The sequence below is a fragment of the Bos indicus genome, chromosome 3, assembly GCF_029378745.1.
Source record: "Bos indicus isolate NIAB-ARS_2022 breed Sahiwal x Tharparkar chromosome 3, NIAB-ARS_B.indTharparkar_mat_pri_1.0, whole genome shotgun sequence".
NCBI classification, from domain to species: domain Eukaryota; kingdom Metazoa; phylum Chordata; class Mammalia; order Artiodactyla; family Bovidae; genus Bos; species Bos indicus.
Window position 1 is genome coordinate 57171043 of NC_091762.1, and position 27507 is coordinate 57198549.

The following is a 27507-nucleotide window of genomic DNA, read 5'->3' on the forward strand; positions in this document are numbered from 1 at the left end:
CATGGGATGTACATGTATTTTATTTTCATAATCACTCACATTGGCCCAGAGTTGCCCTTTAATTTTCAGACTAATTAAAGCAAGACACTGAACTGCTAAGCTCTGCACAGACGCTGACACTGATAGACATGGAATGGCGCGTTTTTCTCTTTTAAAAGGCAGGAAAAAGAAGGGGAGAAGAAAGAATTCGCCTGAGTGGACCTGACTCCATTCCATTCATGGCTCCCTATTTGTTCCACTCCTGGATCAAGTTTTTAATTTAGCAAGACTGCATTTTGGGGGAGTTTTCGACCCCATCTGTTTGGGGCCAGTGTGTTCCCCACCTGGTGGTGCAATTGATTTTTGAATTAACTGGGCTTTATTTCAGCACAATAGAGCAATTGTTTAGTTGGTTTTAAGCACTAAGATTCTTGGAATCTGATGGGCAAAAAATTAAATCAGATGGCAATGCACAGTGCTCTCGGCTGCTAATTGCATTTGACCCATTATCATCCTCAGCCCTGCTTCAGACTGACACGGCTGACTTGGAGTTTGAAATGTAGGTGGGAGGGCTGCCTTTGCAGGTCATCATACTGTAGCAGGTCCCTTCCTGGAACACTCTCCAAGGCCTGGGAAAGAGAAGAAACAGACATGAGCAATTATCCCTGGAGAGTCCAATGGGGGTTGGTGGGGCCCCTTCCCACCAGCGCCATGGGGCCAGGAGTGGGGACCCAGGAGCCCCGCAGCAGAAGTGTCAACTACCCAAGTGTTCATCACACCCACGGAGTCAGGGGCTATGGGGAACTTCCTCTCCTGCCTCCCACGCCCCAACCTTCAAAAGCCTGTTGCACTGGCTCAGAGTTAGTGACTCTCCTGCTGCCTCTCAAGCTTTTGACTGTGCTGTGCCACCCAGAAAGCCTCTTTGAAAAGAGTATGGGGTTTATAAAGGTCTTCTCTTTCTTCACAAAGAGAAGTTCCCCTATTCTGGAGAAGCTCATAGCTTACACTATGAGTTTACACCACTGGGCAGCCTGGATCTATCAGGATGTTGGTGTCCAGCTTCAGCTCCTCTCCCTTGGAGTGGGCACTGCTCCTCCCTAAGAGGCAGAGATCCCAAGTCGATTCAACAGTGACTCTCCAGCAGGCCCTGAGAAGGGAGAGGACTGGGGAGCACTGAAGGGGAAAGGGTGGTTCCCAAGTCAGGAGAGGCTCTGGAGGTCAAAAGCAATTACGTCTGGGAAGAGGAAGTGGGTCCAATCCCTAGCCCTTCAGGCTGGAAGGAAAACTGGTCCTGAATAGGCAGGAGATGCAGGGTCTCTAGGGAGCAGGGCCCTGACTCCAGAGCCACCTGAGGAGGACTACCCCCAGCATCCGAGTCCCCAGTAGCCCTGGGAGCTGCACCCCAGGCTGCGGTCTAGAAACAGGTTTCCTTCAAGATGATGAAGTAAAAGTGAAATTGTTAGTAGCTCAGTCATGTCCAACTTTTTGCAACCTCACTGACTGTAGCCCACCAGGCTCTTCTGTCCATGGAATTCTCCAGGCAAGAATACTGGAGTGGGTAGCCATTCCCTTCTCCAGGGGATCTTCCCAACTCAGATGTCAAACCTGAGTCTCTCACATTGCAGGCAGATTCTTTACCATCTGAGCCACCAGGGAAGCCCCCTTCAAGGTGATGGCCATGTTCAAATCCCAGCTTGGCTACTGATTTATTGTGTGAGCTTGGCCAAGTGATACCACCCTGCTGCCTCAGTCTATCAAATGCTCAAATAGGAGTAGTAATAAATAGTAACTACATGATAGCACTGTGAAGATTTTGGAGCAAAATTTGGTGTTGAGGGGACAGGGCAGCTGCATGTGTAAGAGAACAAAGGTGCTGAGTGCTGCCCCCAAAGCCCCATTGCCCTTCTCTCTGTTCCTCCATGTGGAGCTCTCAGCATCGCCCACTCAGCGCCAAGGTGGCAATGCCTTCAGGGCATGCTGGGGAGGGTGCCCTGTCCACCGCTGAGCTTTGACCCTCCCCAGAGATTGAGAGCCCAACCTAGCCTTGCTATTTGCTGGATTTGACCCCAGTTTCTTTCCTCCATGGGAAATCAGAAGCCGATAATTCTGTGAGACTTTAATCATAGTTCCTGCATGTATTAAAAGATGTGTAAAGGCCCCTGACTTCAGCAGTACTGCAGGAATCATCCTATCCCTATTCTCAGCTCAGAGATAGAGAGAGGCACTGTGTTTGGGGCCAGGTCTACACTGCACCTGGATCTCTATATTTGCCAATAAATAGAAGCACATGGAGTTATTAATTAGCATTTATGAGCTCATTAGCATTCATAAGTAATGTCAACACAAGATGATGAACTAAGCTGGATTGTTTGGGAAAGAGAGATGAGGGAGAAACTTTCTCCCTCCACTTGGATTCAAATAAATGTTACTTCCCTAGAATCAACCCCCACCTAGGAGTCAGCAGAAATAAACACAAAATACACAGGGCAAGACAGTAAATTCCCTGTATATGAGGGTGGCCTCTTCAGAGTCTCTGGTTCCTATTACTAATCTACTTCATATTGAATGGATTTGAGACTCTGTTTAAAGAAAACATACAGTAGCAATATTGCCATCCAGGGTGGCCATATGTGCTTCTTTTTCATGAATTTTCAAGGTAAAAGAAAACTCAGAGATCACTGCATCATCCTACTGTGCATAATGTTTCAGGTAGAGAAAACCATGTCCTAAAGTTGGTAGCACAGCTGGGTCTGAAAACTTCAGGTCTCTACCTTTTTTTTTATAATTCAAAAATGGATAAAACTGTCAGATTTGAGGCTAAAAAACAAACTAATCCGTCTGGGTCAATGTTATCACTATGTTTAAACTGTCCTTTCCTCCCCCAGGAAAGCATGCTTCTTTCAGTCTAATGAAACCAAGCGGCACTCATTGCCTCTTTCTGTTCATCTTTCAGTCCAATCAGCAAGAGTCAGTGGTAGCTGATGCCTTTGGTCCCTTCTGGGCAGGGCAACCAAGTGAATCACTGTGGGAAACACCCAGCTTCTAATAGAAACAGGCTGGAAATTATACTGGGATTAAAGAGTCCAATTTACTAGGGACTGAAAGGGGATTTTACAGGGGAGAGAGGAGCAATTGGGTGAAGGAGGGAACAGAGGCATGGTTGGAAACCGAGAGACCCCTAGAGGACTTTCCACTCAGTTCTTCTAGCCATTTGGAAATGTAACCATTTTTATGCAGATCTATAACATTTGAATTAAACCTAACAGGAGATGTAATAGATTAAGAAGAAACCACTTAGTAAATCTTCTCCCACATTCAATTCATACCAGGTGTTTTGCTCACAAAAAGCTACAAGAGAATGATTTTGGCTGCAGCCCTGACTATTTGCTGTTGTCTTTTCCAATCTTAGCTATATCAGAGTGCTACCTAATTTCTAAAGGGTACTCCGTAATTCTCACTTGCGATGCCTGATATCAAACTGGAGTCTCTGTGTGTGGTGTGTAAGTTGGCACCTTGGCCTGTGTTGGAAAAACATTTGGTGTTAGATCTATGTGTGGTGCCAGTGATAAAGAACCCACCTGCCAATGCAGGAGACATAGAGATGCTGGTTCGATATCTGGGTCTGGAAGATCCCCTGGAGGAGGGCATGACAACCCACTCCAGTATTGTGCCTGGAGAATCCATATGGAAAGAGGAGCCTGGCAGTCCACAGTCCATAGGCTTGCACAGAGTCAGACATGAATGAAGCAACTTAGCTTGCACACGCACTATGTGATCTAGACCGGAAATGAGAGAAGACCACGTACTGACCCAGGATACAAACTGTTCAGTTATAGAGGTCTTTATGGATCCCTAATTTGGGACAGCTGGTCCAAGTGGCTCATCCAAGTGACATAATTTTTCAAAAATACCCCATTTTTGCAAGCAAGTAGGTTTTCATGCCAGTAGACTGGTTGTATTCTTAAACTCATTGTTGACTATTCCAATTCATGATTTTGTGTTCTATATGGTTATTAGTGAATAAAATAACCAAGAAGGCAAAGGTGATCTCTACCACATATTTGAGTTCATCTACATAAAACGTTGGATTCTGTCTGGAATTCAGTGTTGACTTTTAATTTGATCTGGAGCTTGTTGCCAAAACAGTTCACCTGTCTTCTTGTTTCCTAATACATGATGATCTTTCTTGACATTTAGTGTTCATCACCTTCTTTAAGCTTCTTTGGGATGCTGAAATCTTGGGTTTTGCGACTAGGATTGAGTCATATTCTCTTGCAGGTTCTCTATCTTTAGAATGATCATCAGAGAGTTTTACTAACTCAGAAAAGTAGTCCACACCAGTGAGGCCTTTCCAAGCACCAACAATGTGAGGCACTTCTGGACAGTTATCTCAGAGTACCAACAATGTTCTCCTAGAACTCTGGGCCTGCAATCAGTCATAGACTTCCCCTGCCATGCCTTTAGGTATTTCTTGTTTTAAATAATTTGGAGGAAATGGGGCAACTTTCAGCAATCTAGAATAGCTGAAAAGGCATCAGTAACTCCACTGCTACAGACCCTACCAACAGCAAGTGATCTTGAGGATGTCTTTTTAAAAGCCACTTGAAAAAACATTTTTTAAATATTCATGAGGAAGGAAAACTTCCAAATTCATTTTATGAGGCCACCATCACCTTGAAACCAAAACCAGACAGAGATCACACACACACACACACACACACACACACACACACACACAATTACAGGCCAATATCACTGATGAACACAGATGCAAAAATCCTCAACAAAATTCTAGCAATCTGTATCCAACAATACATTAAAAGATTACATACCATGATCAAGTGGGATCATCCCAGGGATACAAGGATTTTTCAATATCTGAAAATCAATCGACCAATGTGATACATCCTATCAGCAAATTGAAGCATAAAAACCATACGGTCATCTCAATAGATGCAAAAAATACTCAGAATAAAGAAAGAAAAAAATATATTTAAAAAGTCACCTGAATAGATATGCCACAGTCTTCATAGTAGTATTATTTATGATTGCCAAGATATCAAAGCAACTTAAGTATCCATCAATAGGTGACTGGATAAAGAAGATGTGATATATATATGTGTGTGTATATATATATATATATCTCCAGTCTTCTGTTGTGTGTGTGTGTGTGTGTGTGTGTGTGTGTGTGTGTGTATGTATAGTAAAATAGTACTTGAATATAAAAAAAGTAATTTTGCCATTTAGAGCAATGTGTATAGACTTGGAGGGCATTATGCTAAGTGAAATAAGTTAGACAGAAAGACAAATACTATATGATGTCACATATATTTGGAATCTAAAAAGTATAACAAATGTGAATATAACATAAAAGAAGCAGATGTAGAGACTCACAGGTGTAGAGAATAAACTAGTGGTTTCCAGTGGGGAGAGTGAAGGGGGAAGGGACAATATAAGCATAGGGGATTAAGAGGTATAAATTATTAGGTGTAAAAAAGCTACAGGGATATATTGTACAATATGGGGAATATAGCCAATAGTTTACAATAGCTATAAATAGAGTACAATCTTCAAAAATTTTGAATCACTATATTGTACACCTGTGACATATAATATTGTACAGCAACAATAATTCTATAAAAAGAAAAATAAATTAAAAAAATAAAAGCCAAATTTACTAGTATCTGCCAGAATTAAGATATGCTGCAGAATAAAATAATTTTGTAAGGTGTCATGCACAGTGACCAAAAGACACTCAAGCAGCTGCATTTCTGGGAAGTAAGAGGGGCAGCTGCAAGCAGGACATTGAAAAGACTGAAGGAGGCACTAGAACCCCATTTCCCACTGAGATCCTGTCAATGTCTCCATGTCATCCACAGGATAAATTTATGTTGCTCAGCATGGAATATAAGAGCCTCCACTACCTGGTCACTGCTTTCCCTAACCTTGTCCTCTGTGCTCTAGCAACATGCAGCCACATTATTTTCCACCTTTGCTCTGCCTGGAATAGTCTTTCACTGCACCCTGATCTTCCCTATTTTATAACCCTAAGCTCAGGCATCAACTCCTGGAAACTTTTGCATTACATTCTCCTTCCACTCTGACCACCAAGCTGGATAAGACATTTTTCCTTTATGCTCATCTCTACTACTCCATTTACTGTAGTATTTATAATAGTTTGGTTAAGTATCTTTTTCCTCCACCTGACTGTGAGTTTCTTAAGGGCGAGAGTTACGTCTTATTTCTCTTATTCATTTTCTCAATCCCTATACAAAGAACAAAGCCGAAGACATAGTAGACGTGTAATAAATGCTCAGTGGATGAATAACAGGCTTCCAATAAAATGAAAAGTCTATGAAGAGATGGTAGATGCCATCCCACAGCCTAACCTGGTGTATCAGAAATGGAAGCACCAATTGTGACTTAACACTCAGGCAGCCTGAAAGACAAAGAAACAGCCCCTGAGAGTAGCAGCATCTACCCCCCACCAGCCCAGCTCCTACTGTAGCTGAAGCAACTCCATCTACAGTCAGATTCACGATGACCACTGATATCATTATCTCCCTCTTTTAAACCATTTTAGATTCCCTTTATCCTCAGCACCCTCATCCTTAAAGGATCTTCTCTTCTCAGGCCATGGTGGCTGCATTTTGTTCATTTATCATCAAAATTGAGCAAGAGAATACCCAAAGACTCAAAAGGTTCCCCTGGGTAGTAAACATAGATCTTCCTGCCCCTATTGTATAAGTGCAGTCCTACTTCTCAATCAGGGTCAAATCCTGTGCTGAGATGGTGGTCCCTTAGCTCATGAAATCAGAAATGCCCAGCCAGTAGCCATAGCTTAGAATTCAATGGGACTCTTACTGTGTTCCCTGATGGAAGTGTTTTTCTTTGGGAAACCAAGATCTCTAAGCCTGCTGAGCCCAGAGCTGTGGGGAAGGGAAGTGTAAATTCCCTACCTGGTTTATTGGGAGTAATGGGAAGCAGAGCCAGCCCTACTTTCACCCCTTGGTTCCTGGATGCATATTTTCTTCCATCTGGGGCACAGCTCCATATGATGGTCATTGATTGAGAACGTACACTACATGCTAGAGGACAGTGCCTCATCCTCACAGACACCATCCCCAAGCTGGTACCACAGCTTTGTCTTCAACAGGCCATTCCATCACTCCAGCTTCTTCTTGCTGGTGCTATGTGAGATAAGATGAGTAGATCCCACAGCACTGTATCCTCTGGTGCATCCCCTTTGCCATAAAGTGGGCTATTTAGTGTGACCCAACGAGATGTGGTATCCAGTCAATGGATCAAATACTCTAAGCCCTCAGGTGCAGATGGTGGTGCAAGCGGGGCTCTGCAGGCAGTACAGGCAAACCCCATTCCATTCATGCATCCATTGTGCCGGGCCTGGGGGGACCGATGGCAGTGGCCGGCTGATGTCAGCTGATCTGGTCATTCTATCTTCTTGTTTATTTAACAAGACCTCTTCTGTGTTAAACGCTCCCTGGTGAAAGTTAACCTGTGATTCAAAGATCTTCACACCTCATGCCCATTTCCACAGGAATGCCTCTTCCCCAGACTTCCTTGTCTTCTAATCTTCTTCCTTCTAAGTCCTGATTATTCAGCCAAGCCATTTGCCATTGCATATGAGTTTATCTATATTCTTTCCCCACATAGTGGATAAGGTACACCATTTGAAGCTATACTTATAAAGAGAATTTCCGCTGATTGGTGACTTCAAGGTCACTCCTGAGTAGGGCTTTAGTACAGCAGCAGTCCATTTCCGCTAGCAGTTACATATCAGGACAACACATTCATGAACCAAGCTCAGCTTCTTACATTCTTTCTCCATCAACTGGTCACAAAGGACCCCATGCAGCCACAGTGTGCGCTGAGAGAGAGGCAGTGTGATGGTGGCAGATGATGACTTGGGGTCTGGGCCACCTGATCATGCAGTTACTTGTGCCCTCCAGCCCTGCTCATGTTCAATCCTAAATGCACCCTTTCCATCTTGCAGTGGATTCCTTCTAGCCTTCCCCACCCAACTTTGGTGAATCTATTAACTGTCCATTGTGATCTGTTTCTGTTCAGTTCAGAAAACAGTTTATAAGAGACAGTTCTAGCCTCATAATCATTTGATGATTAATATGCAGAGTCCCAGAGCATTCCAGGAACTGCTTTTCAAAATCTGTATAGTCTGTCCTCTGGAACCTCCCAATGAACATATTTTGGTGAGATTTCTGACCTTCTGTGGTATTTCTACTTTGCCAAGCCCATTTCTTTGAGCCTTTTTAATCCTTTCTCCCACTACCAAAATAACTCATTTCTACTTCACTTTATGTAGACTGTTACTTTCTTCAGGCGTCTGAGAGCAGTCTTAAAACAGTAAGGTATCCCAGGACCCTTGCTTATGTCCTGTATCCCAGGAGAGTGCTCCCATACTGATAAATCCTCTTTAATATAACTTCATAATCCACCCACCTTGGAATGGAAGTACTCCCAGAACCCAGTCCCTTAGGTAGTGTCCCGGATCCTGCCAGCATTGTCGCCTAGATCCTGCAGTTCCTTCCAGGTATAGGACCTTTCCTCCTCTAGTAAGATCAGCACTTCCCCAGCCAGCAGTGTTGTGATTTCCCCTATTTAACAGTCTGGCTGTCGAGAGAGAGGACATGGAGGCAGATCTCCAAGAGAAGGAAATCCATTTGTCTTGTTGTCAAACAAGAGAGGAGCAGTGTTGGTCTTCAGCAGAGAAGAGGGGGTCCCTCCTGTGGGCCCAGGAGTTCAGGGGAATCTGGAGACTTGAGATGTCAAGCACATCAATTCAGATGTCACAGTCTCTTATCTCAAGATCCTGTTGCTTCCCAATCAGGAACTTGGTGTCATACAGCACACCTGCCTAGCTGTACGTTCAACCTTTCTTGGAACTCCACTAATCTTATGATCTTCAACAGCAGGTAGTCAAGCTCCAGAATTCCATCTTAGCATCACCTCAGCCAGCCTCAGACTTCTGAAGCTGGTTTGCACATTGTAGTTGTCCCAAGTTGAGGTGGGACAGTCCTTTATACCCCTGAAAAACAGCATTCCGATGCAGGCTACACCAGCAAAGGGGTGTGACATTGAATAAAGAGACTCCCTTAAGCAAAGGTAGGTAGCAGAAGGCTGACAGCTGAGGATTATTAGCCAGCAGCACTCCCACCAATTTGAGGGGTAAGTCCTTCCATTCCAAGGGGGATCTGGGTGGTTCGGTGTAGTGACTGTAGAAGCCAGCTATTGTTGTTGTTTAGTCGCTAAGTTATGTCCGACTCCTTTGTGACCCCATGAATGGTAGCCCACCAGGCTTCTCTGTCCATGTAATTTTCCAGGCAAGAATACTGGAATGAGTTGCCATTTCCTTTTCCACAGGATTTTCCTGACCTGGGGAGCAAACCCATGTCTTTGCATTGGCAAGCAGGCTTTTTACCACTGATACACCAGATAACCCAGCTCTACCTCTTATTAACTGTATGACCTGGGTAAGTCACTCATGCTCTCTGGGCCTTTGTAAAATGAAAATAACAATCATGCCTACATCACAGGGTTGTCATAAAGATTAAATGAAATAATAACATAATGTACCTTAATACAGGGGGCTTAATGTACCCTAATTCCCTGATAGCTCAGATGGTAAAGGATCCCCTGCAGTGCAAGAGACCCGGGTTTGATCCCTGGGTTGGGAAAAATCCCCTGGAGAAAGGAATGACTATCCACTCCAGTATCCTTGCTTAGAGAATTGCCTGGACAGAGGCACCTGGCAGGCTATAGTCCATGGGGTCGCAAAGAGTCAGACTTGACTGAGCGACTAACACACACACACACCTTAATACACAGCCTGGTACATAATAAATACTGTAGCTTCTTATAGCTACAAGAAGCTTTGGGTTTATATGGGAAGCTAAGACTAAACTATAGGATAGAACAGAAAGAGCAATAGAAGTTTAGAAGAGGTGAAGATCAAAGAAAGAAAAAAGAACAAGTTCAAAGAGGAGATGGTTAATAGATATACAATGTGTAGAAAGGTGCAACAGGAAGAGACAACCTCCAGATAAGACATGAACGTGAGCAGAGACCCAAGAAACAAACACGACACTCGGGGGACGATGAAGGCAGCCTGGCTCTTGTAGTGCTTTCCGCCCAGGGTGGACTGGGAGTGGGTGGGTTATGAAAGCTCAGAAATCCAGGCTGAGACAGCTGCTCCACACACCCCAACAGATCATAGTAGAGTTGGGCTCCATAGTGGTGTAAGGAGCATACCTGAGGAATGAAATGTCTTGGCAGGAGAGGGAAAAGGAGGATAGAGACAGACACAAAGGAGAGAGACTTGTGGAGGAGAAGGCTGAGAACAAATTGGAATTAAAAGTCAATCCTGAGAGTGAAAGAGAAAACCAGAAATGAAGAGGAAATGTAGAGTAGAGCTTTAAGAAAAAATGACCTTTCAATTTCAGAAGCTCTAATTCAAAGAATTAGAGTCTCGTAGAAAATAATAATTTAAGGTTTCCCTGGTGGCTCAGACAGTAAAGAATCTGCCAACAATGCAGGAGACACAGGAGACATGGGTTCAATCACTGGGTCAGGAAAATCCCCTGGAGAAGGGAATACAACTCACTCCAACATTCTTGCCTGGAGAATTCCATGGACAGAGGAGCCTAGTGGGTTACAGTCCATGGGGTCGCAAAGAATCTGACACGACTGAGCAACTAAGAAGGCTAGGATCTGTGTTACTTTCTTGGGAAACAGTAAAAACTTATTTATTAAGAAGCCCAGTATTTTCTTATATTATAAATAGCTCTGAATTAATGTCCCTTCCCCAAATGCCTACTTTTCCAACAGGTGCGATATGACACCATCTGCCCAACAAAAGAATCTAAATGTCACTAACTTCATAGGAGAATATAACTGGTGTTTAAGACCCTAGTTTATGATGATGATATTTAATAATTTGTACTTATATAGCATAGAGGGGCATAAAATGAATTATAAACGCTAGTGCTATAAATCACAATATAAAGACAAGAAACATGACACTCCCCTCTTAGCAGATCCTTTCATTCAGCAAACGTTTATTGGGCTCCTACATGCCAAGCATTGTAATGATGCAGAAATTTGGCTACATGGAGTCGGATTCATGCTGTTTGAGTGCCTGCCCCCACCACACCCCCTCAGCAGAAATGAGAGCCCCCAAGAGCAGGAACAATGGCTTTTCCTCTCTGAAGTGTTAGGGCCCAGCACTGTGCCTGGAAAGGAGGAGTTCTTCCATAAATATGTATAGATTTCATAAAAATTAAATACTCGGAATTAGTTTTAAGACTATGCTACAGTTATTAAAAACATAAACCCAGAAACTCTTGATTCTGAGCCATTCCTAACCACTGGCCCTTACTTCTCATAGAAACCCCCGTCTAGTGCTCTTCTGCCTTTTCTTTTAGTTGGTAAAACATTCACTCATCCTCTGGACACTGAATTTCCATAGTCCTTTGCAGTTATTGGGTACAACGTCAAGGCTAAGGCTGGGCCCCTCACTAAGATTTGCTTTTTTCTCCAAGGTTTTAGTTCTTTGAAGATTTTTATATTGACCAGAAAGATAGAATTCTTCATCTAGAAATCCCTCCAAGTCAATGTCCTCTTGTTAGTCTGGGTTGAGTGCAGGATTTGGCAGTTCCGATTAATAACAAGTGGCCAGCAGAAAATAGGAATAAATTAGATGCTGGGCTTCTTTCTGACTCAGGCTTTGGGATCTCACTGAGGGAGGAAAGACCACACTCCAGCAAGATTCTTCACCTGTGTACGGTAATTTAACCCTCCTGACAGGGTCCAAGCAAGCCTAGCCTGTGGCATACTAAAATCCTGGGAAACTGGAGAAAAAGGAAAAGTCATACATTTGTGCCTAAGTCTTGCACCTTCTCCCCCTCCCTTTCCCAGTGTGGATGCTTTAAAAAACTGGACTGCTAATATCAGGAGGTATCTCTTACTAACAAAGGTAATGGCTCCAGGGACCCTGATCATGACTCTCCAAGCCTCAGGAGCCAAGTGGCACCGAAAGGGCCAGGAGCTCCGCCCCAAGCATCCTTAGGACATCAGTCTTAGGACTCATCAGAAGAGTCGTCGTTCTCTCAACTGTCAAATACCAGGGCCCAGACACTCACTTGGCCAAAATAACCCTAATGAGGTTGCTGGCCATTTCAGTAGTACAGCTCATCATCTCTCTTTACCTTTTTCTCCCTAACTTTGCTCAACCAATGACTGTGTAAACGTTTTTGCTAAAGATCTTCAGGTCAGGACACACAAGCAGTGCAACTGAAGAAGCCCCAAGAAACTGAAAGAAGAGGACCTGGCTTCCTTTATTCTTTGAAAAATAAGTCCTCTATCACTTAGCTAAAATTTACAGAAGGAAAAAATAAAAAGAATTTCCAAGTTTCTTTCTTTTGCATTTTGGGGGAGGGGGGTGGCACAGCTGAGCCCACAGTTGTACATGAAAGTTAATATTTCCAGGACCCTGCGTGGGATACCTTTCCCAGAATTCATGTTCTCAATGGGAAACTGAAATAGCGTGTGAGAGTTACCCTAAGTAGATTTAAATAATTAAATTCAAAAATTCTCAAACCACTTGCTGTTTCAAATTTATTTCTTTAATAACAACTCAGACTCAGCAACAGACTGGATTAAGGTTTCATTTATTCGAAATTTAAGGTATATCCAGCTCTGAGTGTTGTTTTTAAGTATTTAAGGGGAAATTTGTGCACGGTGAAAATGAAGAGACTGCAGCATTATAAATTCATTTCCTCTATTAGAATCAGGGCCGCGCCTGCCCACTGCAGCTGTTCGGAAGGCAGGGCGGCCAGGCTGGAGGGCGCACCCCGGCAGCAGACGACCCTTTGTTTCCCCAGAGAGGAGACTTGGCCGGCCCCACACCCTTCACGGGAACTATTTCCTCAGTGGCGCCAGGCAGTTGGGCAGGATCATCTGGTGCGGTTTTCATGTGGCAAAGCAAAAAATCCTCCGGGATTCCAGGGTGACTTCTAAAGATCCACTTTCATCCGTGACCTCAAACCCTGCCTTGCACCAGGCCCCAAAGATGAGAGGTCATTGCGGCCTGGGCAGGATTCACTGACCTCTGAAACCACCCTCCCTGATCCATCCAGCGAAAGCCGAGAGCGACTCAGAAAACAGGTGTTACATGGCAGGTAACGGCCCCACGATACTTACTATTCATGCTAACAATTTTACAAACAAGTGAGTTTCTTATACATTCATCGCCACCCCCAGGCATTCATATTCTTTTTAAGTACAGAAACCTTAATTAGATTTTGACCACAGACCCGGATTTGACTTACCCTGACAGGGTTTCCATTAGTGTAATCTGTGGGGGAATTCACTGTTTTAACATCTGTGTGCCTGAGGCCTATCTCACATTTACTGCAAAACTCTGAAAAGCCTCCCTTGTATGGCTGTATGTTTCCTCATGCTCCCAATTTCACAGAAGTCATTTCAGCACCAAACGGTAATTAGCAAAGGGATGGGCCTCAGCTGACATGAATGCAATTTATTGTTTTCCACGAGGCCCTGAACCAAGCAAACAAAGAACACAGTCTAGCTGTCTGGCATTTTATTAACTTGTATTGTGCAGTGCACCTTACTGAAGGGAGATCTTCAGGAGAAATTCAGCAGTTTGTGTGTGGCAACACACAGACTTCGGAAGAATATTAATTTCGGTTCAATTAGGCAACTTGTGTAGTACCTCAGCCTGTAATATAGGACAGCCACTTTTATAATTATCTTCCATATTAACTTTATCATCACCAGACTTTTGCATAAATGCAACCTTTCATCTTTAAAATGCCAACACTTCTTCAATTTTGGCAACCGTACAGCACTGCTAATTATTTGCTCATTATATGTGGTTAACTGATGAATCATTAATAAATGAATGAATGGCTAATATATTTTTATGGTAATTGGAGATATAACTGATTGCAGACTTCCTTAGCTTCTCAAAACGGCACTGAATGAGCAGTGGCTGCCTAATTGTTTACAGATGATATTTATGCCTCCACCCAGCATTTCCCACAGTTGTGGTTTATCACTGGCATATTCTCATCAGTTCGGGGTAGTGGCTTGCTGAGGACCAGTCTGGGCAGAGGGGAGTGGGCAGCAGCATGACCGGGCTTCCTTTCTTGTGTTTCTGTCACCTCATTTGTTTCAGCTCAGCTGACACGTAACCACGTATGGGCCTCATGGCCATTTGCTAGCAATTTGAAGACTCCTTGTGGACTCGATTTGCTTAGGCATTGGCTTGGCCCCAGCTAGAACACTGCTGTGGTTACCCCTAGTCCAGAACTTAGAGTCGAACGCTGACACACAAGCATTCACGCCATTCAACTGCCACTTGTCTTGCCTGGCACATGCAAGGGAAAGGTGGCCACCCAGCCTGGTGTCTCCATGGCTGAGGAGCTAGAGGAGACCCTTTACATAGTTCAGTTAGAAACCTGGAGTTCAATTTGCACCATTGACAGAAGACCAGAAAATGAAATCAACTAGAGATCCTTAATGCTATTCACTGAAGCACCATTCCATGGCTGGTTAATGGGTTTGGAAATAACTGCTGCATTACAAAAATTATATTTGTCACACTGCAAATCAGTCACCACCTATAGGTTAATAACACAGAGTCTGCATTTGTTGACGATTTTTGTGAAAATGAAGGATAGAACACTGGCCAAATATGACTTGTTTAGCTACGTACAAACAGACGGAACAAACAGCAAGTTCGAAATGCAAAGGAGACTACCAATTTTTAATTATAATTATTTAACCAGGTGGGTAGTTTCTCCTAATGAACACTTCCATGAAAACAGAATAACTAATGACAGTCTTAAAGAAGCCTTTGTCTTTCCATGTACTAATGATCACATTTATAAATATGCAGCAAGGCCCCCGTGTACATTGCTAATGATAAGTAATTAAGCACCAGGCGTGGGAAGCCAGTGAAAAGGGTCATGTTAATGCAAGAGAGGAAATTAAAAATGCAATAAAATAAGTTGCCTAGAAAAGATTAAATAAACTTCTGGCTTCTCTTCATTCCAGAAGGAAAAGAACAGTGGTTTCCTCACTCTCACAGTAAAGCCATGTCAAGCTATTCAACAGCTGGTTACAAAGTCAGAGAGTACAAGTGCTCAGCTTACTTTCTGTCCACATCCCCATTTGATCCCACTGGTTTGAAGGCAGAGGGGGTGGTTTCAAAGGGCACTTTGGGTCACTGGGAGAATAAGGACCCCTAGAAAAAGGAAGCAGTCGGCCAGGAAAGATGGATATTAGCAAATTAAACTGGATTTTGGTCGTTACTGTCAAGGTACCACTTGTTTATTAAACCATGTTGACCGACCTGGTTTTTTCTCATCTTCCAGATGAGAAAAAGAGGACAAGATGAGTGCCTTTTCCAATACAGTAGAATAACTTCTGTCTCTCCTTACATTGTCTGCTTCCTGACCAGCCAGCGAGCTGCTGGAAGGTGAGACCATGACTCTAATACTAGACATTGCACCAGATATGATGAGTGCTTAGGAGATGCTGGTTGAATGAGTGAATTAATGGATATTCAAAATAGATCAGCTCTAAACATCACTCCCAATTCAAGCAGGCCTGCCACCCAAACATTTGGGCCCAGTTGAAAGATGTGGGCCATTTTCCTCTCTCATTCAGGTACTAAGAAAGGCACTGGGTTTTTCTTCAGTGTACCATCACCAAAAGGAACAGAGACGTGAAGCTTTAACAAAAAATTGGTCTTTGCAAAAATCATAGAGTTGGCTTTAAGACTCTTGTTTGGGGATTGAATAGGAATTCTAGCATTTCTGTTAAGCATTACGATGCACAGAATGAATCAGATACCTTATTGACAAAAGAAAATGGACATGTATTTGGATCGCCAAAGCTCTTTAATAAGGGCAGTTTTTATTCTTTCTTTAAAATGTTTTAGTGAAGCTCTTAAACCACTGAAGCTTTTTTTTCTTTCAAACATTTCAGACTCGTTGATCTCAAGACTCTCAAGGTTTCCCCAGCCCCACACTCTTCTCCGTGGTTAATCCCTCAGTGAGGGGAATTGAATTTTCTGTGGCTGCATCTAGGGTTAATGAGAAGGCAACCTTGATTTGAAGAAAAAAGGCAGCAACAAACAAAAATTAAAGCTTGGTTGAACACTGGAGGTGGTTTCTCCTTTGTTTTTTGTTTTTTGTTTTTCTTAAGTTCAAAAAAACAAATCGTAAGGCAGAAAACCAAGGGCTAGACCTTTCTGCCTTGTTCTAATATTCAAAGGAATTATTTCCTTTTACATAACATCTTCAACAAGGCCACACCTCTTTTGTTATCAGAGTGTTGTCAACGGCAAGCCTGCTTGACTCTCATAAAGGCAATATAGTGCCCGACAGTGGGGTCCCAACGTGTGTGCGGGCCTAGATCTACCTTACAAATGGGCTGCCAGGCCAGCCTCCAAAGAGGACGCGGCGGGCTTCAGGGACACCTAAGTTGCGTCTCTCCCCACCTTCTCCGCAGGCCTTGAGTTTCTTGGGGCCGGCAGGGTATCTCCTCCGGAGAAAGTTCAGCCGGCGGCAGGGACACTCTGCAAGCTTATCCTGACCCCCAGTGGCCGGCCCTGTCATCGGACCTACACCGGCTCCCACTCTCGCCGCCCCTTGGTTCCCTACCTAGCTAGATCCCCAGGACCCAGGCACCAGGAGTTTTAATTGACAATTAAAACAAACTTCGGTTCTCACCAGAATCGACTGAGTGAAATTTCGCAACTGCAAGTTTCACAATTCAATTCCCTTGAAGCAAAACCAACAGTTTCCCTGAGGTTTCACTCCACACCTCTCCATTTGTTGTTTAACTTCCCCCTCAAGTTTCCCTTCCCACACAGCATTTTATTTGAGAGTCAGGCCTGGAAACGGTTTAATTATGTTCCTGGGGGTCCCCGCCTCGTGCCTGCCCCGGCGCTGAGTCAGCACCTCCGCGCAGCCAGGATGGGAAGGGAGCGCGCTCCCGGCCCAGGCCCGGAGGTGGGTATTTATGGCTTCGGCTGTCCCGCCTGCCGGTCGAGCTGTTCATTTCATCAGCCACCGAAATCAAACAACCTGAAATAAAGCTTCCGTGCCCGTGAATAGAATGGAGTCAGCAAACACTTCTGACCCTGGTGGTAGCGTTACCGGATTTAGCCAGCAAAAATACTGGGCGCCGGGGGAACAGATTTATACCAAAATCGTTGTTGTTTATCTGAAGTTCAAATTTAACTCGAGGTTGTCGGGGTTTTTTATCTCTTAACCCCACCACATGAAGAAAAGAGAGGCTCTGTTTTATGGTTTTACAGATCAGCTTTGATCAGGCCCTTGGATCAGGCACCCAGTCTTGGTGCCCCCTTAGAATTAGGTGAGGGATTTTTTTTTAATCAGAAGGAAAATAGAGCATGTTTTTTTTTTTTCTGGTGGCCACCCGGGAGGGTAGGCATTGGCCCATTTCTCAGATTTCAGTGCTTGACAGGATAGAAGTGACTACATTCTAAATTGCTAGCTTGTACATGCTGACATGTAAAAGAAGGTTTTTTAAAAAAAGTTTTGCATTACTGTTATCTTCCTTAAAAAAAAAAATGCTATGGCCTTGGGAATACTGTATGTATCTGTTACCGACAGCTCTGAAAACCACTTCTGCAAAGCTTGTCAGTTAAACCAAATGTTAAATGGAAAAAATTTGGCGGGATTTAAAATTAGCCCCACACACATTACTTACAGATGTTTCCATGAAAAACACTTGAAACTGAACCACACCAAGTAATAAACCCCACAATGGTGTATTTTTTATACCCCAAGTTAATTTTTATGATATAAGTAGCTATATGAAGAAGGTATTGCATACTGCTTAAATTAAATACGGAGGAATGAAATCAGCAGTATCCCTTTACAGCATATGGCCCAGCAAATCAAATTACAAAGCTTTCCACATCTCATTAACTGCAATGAGTACAGTGAGTTTTCTAATAAGTCACATCTTTTTCATGTGAGTGGTGAGCAGTGACTTATTGTAAGAATTCACAGGATGACCCTTGTGCTGAAATTAAGAACTAATCTAAAAGGGGCAGGGTCATCTGGTCAAGACTGATCATAACATTTCCTCATTATTGTTTTAGTTGGCATTGAAGTATATGTTTTCCTGGTGCTCCAGCTGAAAAATGCCTTTGATAATTTCACTGACAGCAAATAACCCACACACTGCCATTTAATGAGTTCAGGCAGGATTAGCTGACAATAAAGAATATAGTATAAATGTTTTTATTAGAACTGATTTATTTTTTAGCTGCACCAAAAAAAAAAATTTTTTTTTAAGAAGTCACATGGAAATGCTGAGCTGACTTCTCCCCTTGTGATAGCCCTGGAGGTGATGCAGGTGAAGGGCAGGAGGTACATGGAGCCCAGGATTCGCCAAGACAGTTTGCATTTGGGCTGCAAACGGTCAAAGGCAAATACCAGCTGGAACCCACACTCAGATGTCGGGTTCCTCTTTTGCACAACAAGGAAAAAAATACTTCTACAATTGCTCATCATGTGGCCTTTGGTGGAGATGAATTACCAATTTACAACCTCTTGTGTTTGGATAGAAGCAAACTGTGCTCTTTTGAGGCAAGAATCAGGAACCTAAAATCATTCAAGCCCTCTTGTTTATAAGGCCAGAGTGAGGCCAAAAATCCATTTCCCCCTGTGCTCTAAGCCCTTTCAATGACGAGACTCTCACCATCTGCACTAATAAATATGGACTGGTGTGTGTATAACCATACACTGAGGAGCGGGGAAGAGTGAAAGGATTTTAAATGGTTGCAAATTGCTCTCCCACTGAGATAACAGCAGTTTGCATGTGAGCCTCAGTTGTTGCACATTAAGAATGGGCATTTGGCTTCTTTTCACACAGCTGTGAGAGAAGTAGATTTCTGAACGACCAGAGAGAAAACGGGTCTGTTGTTCTTAGGGACACAGGCTTGCTAGTGGCATCTTGCCCAGAAGCTCTTTCTTCCCAGCTCCAACCATGGGGACGACAGACAGGATAAGCAGACCCAGTCCCCGGCACTGGAAGCACTGGGATCTCCGGAACTGGTGAGGTGAGCGCTGAGATGGAAGCCACATCTCCAGTGCTCAGCAGAGACCAAAGGGATCATAAACAGAGGCAAGGGTAGAAGGCTGATGTAGCCTAACAGGTAGAAAGTTATCCTTGAAGTTAAGGTGAGTTTCCTGGGACAATCTGGGAGCTTAAAACTGGCTCATAGGCCCAAGTGGCCATGGAAACATCTGTTTTAGGAAGATACAGAAGACAGCATTAAGATGGTGTAGGGTTGGCGGGACCCCAGCAGTGATCTGCAGCCTAAGAAAAGCACCCAGTGCTGAGACTCAGAGGTCACCTCCCAGACAGAAAGAAGTGACTCCCTGTTCTCAGCAAAATGTAATAAGAACCTGGGGGAGCTTCGGCATGACTAATCAGTTAACCATGGAAGAGTCGCAGGAGCTGAAGAACAGACACAGGGAGTGGAGTGCCCTGCTCATCAGAAGGTGCAGGTAGTAAATGCTCAACACCATGAAAAGACCTTCTGTCCAAATGCTGGGAAAGATGTGCTCCAATAGAAGGCAGCCTACCCCAGGTGGGAAGGTGGAACTCAAGTCGCCCACCTCCCCACTCGGGTGGGGAAATGTGAGGGCAGTGGGCGCTGGGAAGCAAGGGGGACTCTGAAGCACGGAGTCCAAGGAGAGGATGGAGACAGGAACTGAAACTGGGCAAAGGGTCAGCTTCTGGGACCAGGCCCGGTAGACAAAGGCGAGCAAGACCACTGAGGAGGGACAACTCTCAAGAAGCATGTGTGGCTAAACCCACAGAAGGAGAAGGAGCTAGCAGGGGGCCAAGTCTCCAGGAATGCCCAAGGCAAAATGCTGGCGGTGGGCTAGCTAATTCAGTGCATGGCGGTGGGCATGCATGCTCAATGTCCAACTCAGTGTTGCAACCTCATGGACTATAGCCCACCAGGCTCCTCTGTCCGTGGAATTTTCCAGGCAAGGACAGTGGAGGGGGTTGCCATTTCCTACTCCAAGGGATCTTCCAAACCCAGGGATCAAATCAGTGTCTCTTGTGTCTCCTGAACTGGCAGACGGATTCTTTACCGCTGTGCCACCTGGGAAGCTAGCTGAGGGTGGGGGAGGGATTAAATACAATCTATAAAATACAATCTTTCTCACCCAATCCCTGGTGAGAAGGAGTTAGTGTTAACCACCCAAAGCAACTGTTCAGAAAAATTGTGTGTGGCCTGCTCACTGTGTTACTCTATGTCTTCTCAGTGAAGCCCGTATTAGAGTCTCTATCATCTAATTTCACCCTTTTAGTTGTAATTGAACCTGCCAAGCCTTCAGTTACACAGACCCTGCCTATTTACCTGGAACCTAGACAAGGGCAATCCCTTAGTATTGCTAGGTAACAATAACAAACCAACAAATATTTGCACAGCCTTACTGTTTTCTAAAGTGTTGTCATAACGTTTCTCATTTGCCCTTCATTACTATGCTGTGAAGAAGGCAACTCAGCCGTAGCTAGGAAGTTAAAGAGCCGGATCTCAGACCTAAGACTTCAGATGCCAAGCCTGGTGTAATTCTTATCTCAACAAATAGCTATTATGTACTTCTCAGATAACACTGAAATGCCCTGGCAGCCTGAGGAAACACCTAGGTTCTACTCTTGAGAGAATATATTCCAGGCTTAAGGCAAAGTTCCGCAGAAGAAACCAGCCTCTCCTTGTTTCCCTCGGAATCAACTGTATGTGCTGGACCTTCTGTCCATTCCTCCCCGACTGGGACAGACAGAGTAGTATTGCCAAGATGCCATTCTTAGGACAGATAACTTGTAGGGCCCACTCCCTCCCCAACTGGGTAGCTGCTCATTGACTGTGCTTGGAATCAGAGCCATAGTTGCTTTTGTGTCACAAAAAGAACAGGGGAGAAAAGTAATCATGTCCAGTCCAGACCTGAATGACACACAGATGACCAGCACAGCTTTTAAAGCAGCAGCAACCAGGGGAGCAGCTGGCCCTGGCTCCCTCTATGTGCATTTCACCTTCCTTCCCCCACTCCCTCCTCTTTATTCCATCTCCACCATCAGTGATGCTCAGCATAGAGTCACTGTTTAAAAGGAAAAAGGATGGGGGGACACATGTACACCTGTGGCTGATTGATGTCAATGTATGGCAAAAACCACCACAATATTGTAAAGTAATTAGACTTCAATTAAAATAAATTAATATTTTAAAAAAATTTTTAAAAGGAAAGAGGAAACTTCTTTCTCTCTTCATTCTTGTCCTCAGCTCCAGCAGGTGAGCAGCACCCAGTTGAAAATTCTGGAGGCTTCCCTGGTGGCCCCGTGGGTAAGAATCCACCTGCCAATGCAGAGGACACGGGTTTGATCCCTGATCCAGGAAGATCCCATGTATCATGGAGCAACTAAGCCCATGCACCACAACTACTGAGCCTGCACGCTAGGGCCAGGGAGCCACAACTACTGAGCCTGTGAACCACAGCTACTGAAGCCCACATGCCGAGAGCCTGCGTTCCACAATAAGAGATGCCGCTGCAATGAGAAGCCTGTACACAGCAACAAAGAGTGGCCCCTGTTCGCGGCAAATAGAGAAAGCCCATGCACAGTAAGGAAGACCTAGTACAACCAAAAATAATAAATAATTTTTTTAATGTAATGTGGCTGAAGAAATAAAGGCTCCAGATGAATGCTGCAGGTTGGTTGTGCAAGTAGATTGTAGAAATTCTAGTCCAGGTAGGAGGCTTTGGAGGTCTCATCTCTACCACGGTTTCCTGAATCATGAGGCAGCATGAGACAGACCTCATTTTATTGTGCTTTACATTATTGCGCTTTGCAAATACTGAGGTTTCTACAAATCAAAGGTTTGTGGAAACCCTGTGTTGTTAGATGATGGTTAGCATTTGTAACAATAAACTTTTAAAATTAAGGTATATACTTCTTTTTAGACATATGCTATTGTATACTTAATAGACTATAATATAGTGTAAATCTAACTTTTATATGTACTGGGAAAAAATTCATGTGACTTGCTTTATTGCAGTAGTCACTTTATTGAGGTGGTCTGGAACTGAACTCACAAATCTCTGATGTATGCCTATTTCAGACACTCTTTATCCATTTCTGCAAGCAACCAAGCATAATACAGAAAGCCCAAGACACCTTTATGCAGATAATGAGCATAAGGCATGAGTCTGGTGTTAATGAATAAGAGAAAGGCTTACGCTTAGGGAAACATTCCTCCTGTTCTTCCTCCTCTTCTTTCCCAAGCTTCCCAATGCTGTCCGTTGGCCCCACACTATTTCTTGCAGCCCTCCTTCACCCCAGCCAACAATACTTCCAGCAGCCTCACCACTCTCCTTCATGCCACCTCCAAGCTCCTGCCCAAGTTTTCCCCAAGTGCTGGGAGCATCTCCTTTGTGTTTTCTGCACTGCTTCACTGTCTTTCTTTAAAGGTTCCTCTTCCTGACTCTAGGAAGGCTTTGTGGTATAGTTGTCCTTCCATATCTGTGGAGGGTTGGTTCCAAGACCCCCAACCCCCTTGCAGATACCAAAATCTACAGGTGCTCAAGTCCCTTATTTAAAATGGCATAGTACAATCCCCATGGAGAAGGGAATGGCAAACCACTTCAGTATTCCTGCCTTGAGAACCCCCTGAACAGTATGAAAAGGCAAAAGGATAGGAAACTGAAAGATGAACTCCCCAGGTCGGTAGGTGTCCAATATGCTACTGGAGATCAGTGGAGAAATAACTCCAGAAAGAATGAAGAGACAGAGCCAAAACAAAAACAACACCCAAGTTGTGGATGTGACTGGTGATGGAAGTAAAGTCTGATGCCATAAAGAACAATATTGCATAGAAACCTGGAATGTTAGGTCCATGAATCAAGGTAAACTGGACTTGGTCAAACAGGAGATGGCAAGAGTGAACATTGACATTTTAGGAATCAGTGAACTAAAATGGACTAGGAAGGGTGAATTTAACTTAGATGACCATTGTATCTACTATTGCAGGCAAGAGTCCCTTAGAAGGAATGGAGTAGCCCTCATAGTCAACAAAAGAGTGTGAAATGCAGTACTTGGATGCAATCTCAAAAACAACAGAATGATCTCTATTCGTTTCCAAGGCAAACCATTCAATATCACAGTAATCCAAGTCTATGCCCCAACCAGTAATGCTGAAGAAGTTGAAGATGAATAGTTCTATGAAGACATACAAGACCTTCTAGAATTAACACCCAGAAAATATGTCCTTTTCATTATAGGGGACTGGAGTGCAAAAGTAGGAAATCAAGAGATACCTGGAGTAACAGACAAATTTGGCCTTGGAATACGGAATGAAGCAGGGCAAAGGCTAATAGCGTTTTCCCAAGAGAACGCACTGGTCATAGCAAACACCCTCTTCCAACAACACAAGAGATGACTCTACAAATGGACATCACCAGATGGTCAATCCTGAAGTCAGATTGATTATATTCTTTGCAGCCAAAGATGGAGAAGCTCTATACAGTCAGCAAAAACAAGACCGGGAGCTGACTGTGGCTCAGGTCAGGAACTCCTTATTGCCAAATTCAGACTTAAATTGAAGAAAGTATGGAAAACCACTAGACCATTCAGGTATGACCTAAATCAAATCCCTTAACAATTATGCAGTGGAAGTGACAAATAGGTTCAAGGGATTATTTCTGATAGACAGAGTGCCTGAAGAACTATGGATGCAGGTTCGTAATATTGTATAGGAGGCAGTGATCAAGACCATCTCCAAGAAAAAGAAATGCAAAAAGGCAAAATGGTTGTCTAAGGAGGCCTTACAAATAGCTGTGAAAAGAAGAGAAGTGAAAGGCAAAGGAGAAAAGGAAAGATATACCCATTGAATGCAGAGTTCCAAAGAATAGCAAGGAGAAATGAGAAAGCCGTCCTCAGTGACCAACGCAAAGAAATAGAGGAAAACAATAGAATGGGAAAGACTAGAGATCTCTTCAAGAAAATTAGATATACCAAGGGAACATTTCATGCAAAGATGGGCACAATAAAGGACAGAAATTGTATGGACCTAACAGAAGGAAATGGCAACCCACTCCAGTGTTCTTGCCTGGAGAATCCCAGGGACAGGGGAGCCTCGTGGGCTGCCGTCTATGGGGTTGCACAGAGTCGGACACGACTGAAGCGACTTAGCAGCAGCAGCAGCAGCAACAGAAGCAAAAGATATTAAGAAGAGGTGGCGAGAATACACAGAAGAACTATACAAAAAAGATCTTCATGACCCAGATAACCATGATGGTGTGGTCACTAACCTAGAGCCAGACATCCTGAAATGTGAAGTCCAGTGGGCCTTTAGAAAGCATCACTATGAACAAAGCTAGTGGAGGTGATGGAATTCCAGTTGAGCTATTTCAAATCCTGAAAGATGATGCTGTGAAAGTGCTGCACTCATTATGCCAGCAAATTTGGAATACTCAGCAGTGGCCACAGGACTGGAAAAGGTCAGTTTTCATTCCAATCTCAAAGAAAGGCAATGCCAAAGAATGTTCAAACTACCACACAATTGCACTCATCTCACATGCTAGCAAAGTAATGCTCAAAATTCTCCAGGCCAGGCTTCAACAGTATGTGAACCAAGAACTCCCAGATATTCAAAATGGATTTAAAAAAGGCAGAGGAACCAGAGATCAAATCACCAACATTCATTGGATCATCGAAAAAGGAAGAGAGGTCCAGAAAAACATCTGTTTCTGCTTTATTGAAAGCCTTTGACTGTGTGGATCACAACAAACTGTGGAAAATTCTTAAAGAGATGGGAATATTAGACCACCTGACCTGCTTCTTGAGAAATCTGTATGCAGGTCAAGAAGCAACAGTTAGAACTGGACATGGAACAACAGACTGGTTCCAAATCAGGAAAGAAGTACATCAAGGCTGTGTATTGTCACCCTGCTTATTTAACTTATATGCAGAGTACATCATAAGAAACACTGGGCTGGAAGAAGCACAAGCTGGAATCAAGATTGCCGGGAGAAATATCAATAACCTCAGATATGCAGATGACACCACCCTTATGGCAGAAAGTGAATAAGAACTAAAGAGCCTCTTGATGAAAGTGAAAGAGGAGAGTGAAAAAGTTGGCTTTAAGCTCAACATTCAGAAAACTAAGACCATGGTATCTGGTCCCATCACTTCATGGCAAATAGATGGGGAAACAATGGAAACAGTGACAGACTTTATTTTGGGGGGCTCTAAAATCACTGCAGATGGTGATTGCAGCCATGAAATTAAAAGACACTCCTTGGAAGAAAAGTTATGACCAACCTTGACAGCATATTAAAAAGCAAAGACACTACTTTGCCAACAAAGGTCCATCTAGTCAAATCTATGGTTTTACCAATAGTCATGTATGGATTGAGAGCTGGACTATAAAGAAAGCTGAGCATGGAAGAATTGACATTTTTGAATTGTGGTGTTGGAGAAGACTCTTGAGAGTCTCTTGGACTGCAAGGAGATCCAACCAATCAATCCTAAAGGAAATCAGTCCTGAATATTCATTGGAAGGACTAACGCTGAAACTCCAATACTTTGGCCACCTCTTGCAATAACTGACTCATTGGAAAAGACCCTGATGCTGGGAAAGATTGAAGGTGGGAGGAGAAGGGGATGACAGGGAATAAGATGGTTGGATGGCATCACCGACTCGATGGACATGAGTTTGAGCAAGCTCCAGGAGTTGGTGATGGACAGGGAAGCCTGGCATGCTGCAGTCCATGGGGTCGCTAAGAGTTGGATACAACTGAGTGACTGAATTGAACTGCTCTGGAACCTGTGAATAAGGAAAACAACTTCCTGCATTTCCATACTAGCAGATCACCAAAGCACCTTCCAGGTATGTTATTTATGTATTAAAAAATTGAACAATCGTTTGCAAGTTAAGATTCATACAGTATTCCAGGCTGGAATCACAGAATTTGTCAGTTTTCAAACATTTCTCTAGCTTGTAATAACATTCAGCTGTAAAATGAGGGTTCTGACCTCTTAGTTTCTAATGTTCAGAAGACTATAGCTTGTTTATAGTCACGTAGCTCAAGTGTACTGAAATCTGGGCCAGAGGTACAGCTTTCTCCTTCTTAAGGCCAAACTCCACACCATCACATAAGCCAACTTACCTGCCTCCACTCCTCTCTCAGAATGCTATCAACCTGAGACCAAGGAGCAATTCTTATCTTTTATATCCTTAAGTGCTTAATACAGCATTGGCTACTGGACTGCATCTTCTTAACTGCAAACACTACATTAACCATCTCTTGCTGCATCAACCACACCCCCTCCCTTGATGTTTCGCCTATGACAATGCCTCATAAATGCTTCTGAATGACTGAATAAATGCAGAGCCCCCCATTTATGGTTATCTCAATGAGCACTACTTACCAGCTGACTGGAACCAGGTTCTCTAATTCCCAGGCTGGGTTTCCCTCCAGATATGTTCTCGTGTGGTCTTGGTTCCACTATTAAACAACTGTATCACTCAGAAGTTACACAACCTTGCCACACCTCCAGTTTCTCATCTATAAAATGGGGATAAAATAGGTTGCAGTCAAGATTAAATGAGAGAATCCATTAAAAACTGAGAACATTGCCTAGCCATATATAACAAAAAATAAATATTAGCTATTGCTATTTTATACTTCATCAAGTATAATCTTCATCACACATCACTGTGATTCTTGTTTAATTTGTTGACTTTTCAGAAAGATTGTAACCTCATGTCTGTCTTAGTCTTATCCCCAGCATGGTGGTCTGGCAGGTGATAGGGGGTCAATAAATGTCTAAATGCATCCATGCAAGGATAGGAATACTTTATGACTGACACAAATTTCCACAACCTTTGGACATTTTAAATAATAGTTTTAATGTGTGCTCCTGTACTATATAAGAAGCAGATGGAGTGCAATATTGCAAAGTGTTTAAGAACAATAGACATCAAAGTCAGAGAATGGATCTGAATCCCAGCTCCAGTACTTACCAGAATGTGACCTTACGTCACTAAACTTCTGTGCCTCTATTTCCTCATCTATAAAATGGAAATAATAAGAGGGGTTTTGTGAAGATTAAATGAGTCAGTGTTTGAAAAGTCATCAGCATTATGTAAAACTAGCTGCTACCATCATCATCACTGTGACCCCCATCATAATCATCACTTTACAGGACGTGACACAGAGAAGACCTGAGGGAGAAAAGATTAATAATAATGCGTGCCATTGTGTTTGTAGGAAAACATTTTGCAGCAAATGCAGAGAGTCTGTGGGATGACTGAAAGGCAGCCCTCAAAATAAACACGGTGCTGTGCCACAGCATACCGTTGGAATAGTTTAGATTGACACAGTTAAGGCCACACTTGAGGGTAAAGGGCTC

At 43.5% G+C, this 27507-nt stretch overlaps 1 long non-coding RNA gene across 2 annotated transcripts; it reads right to left on the bottom strand.

Moving 5' to 3' along the window:
• LOC139179999 (uncharacterized) lies at window positions 1–27168 on the bottom strand. 2 transcript variants are annotated; one of them, XR_011564318.1, is made up of 3 exons: window positions 27119–27168; window positions 26524–26660; window positions 1–608 (listed from the first exon to the last, which is right to left on the bottom strand). It is a non-coding gene; the product is annotated as an uncharacterized lncRNA (long non-coding RNA). The 2 variants fall into 2 exon arrangements; XR_011564317.1 differs by lacking the exon at window positions 1–608 and adding an exon at window positions 15962–16126.
• Window positions 27169–27507: the final 339 nt, after the last annotated feature.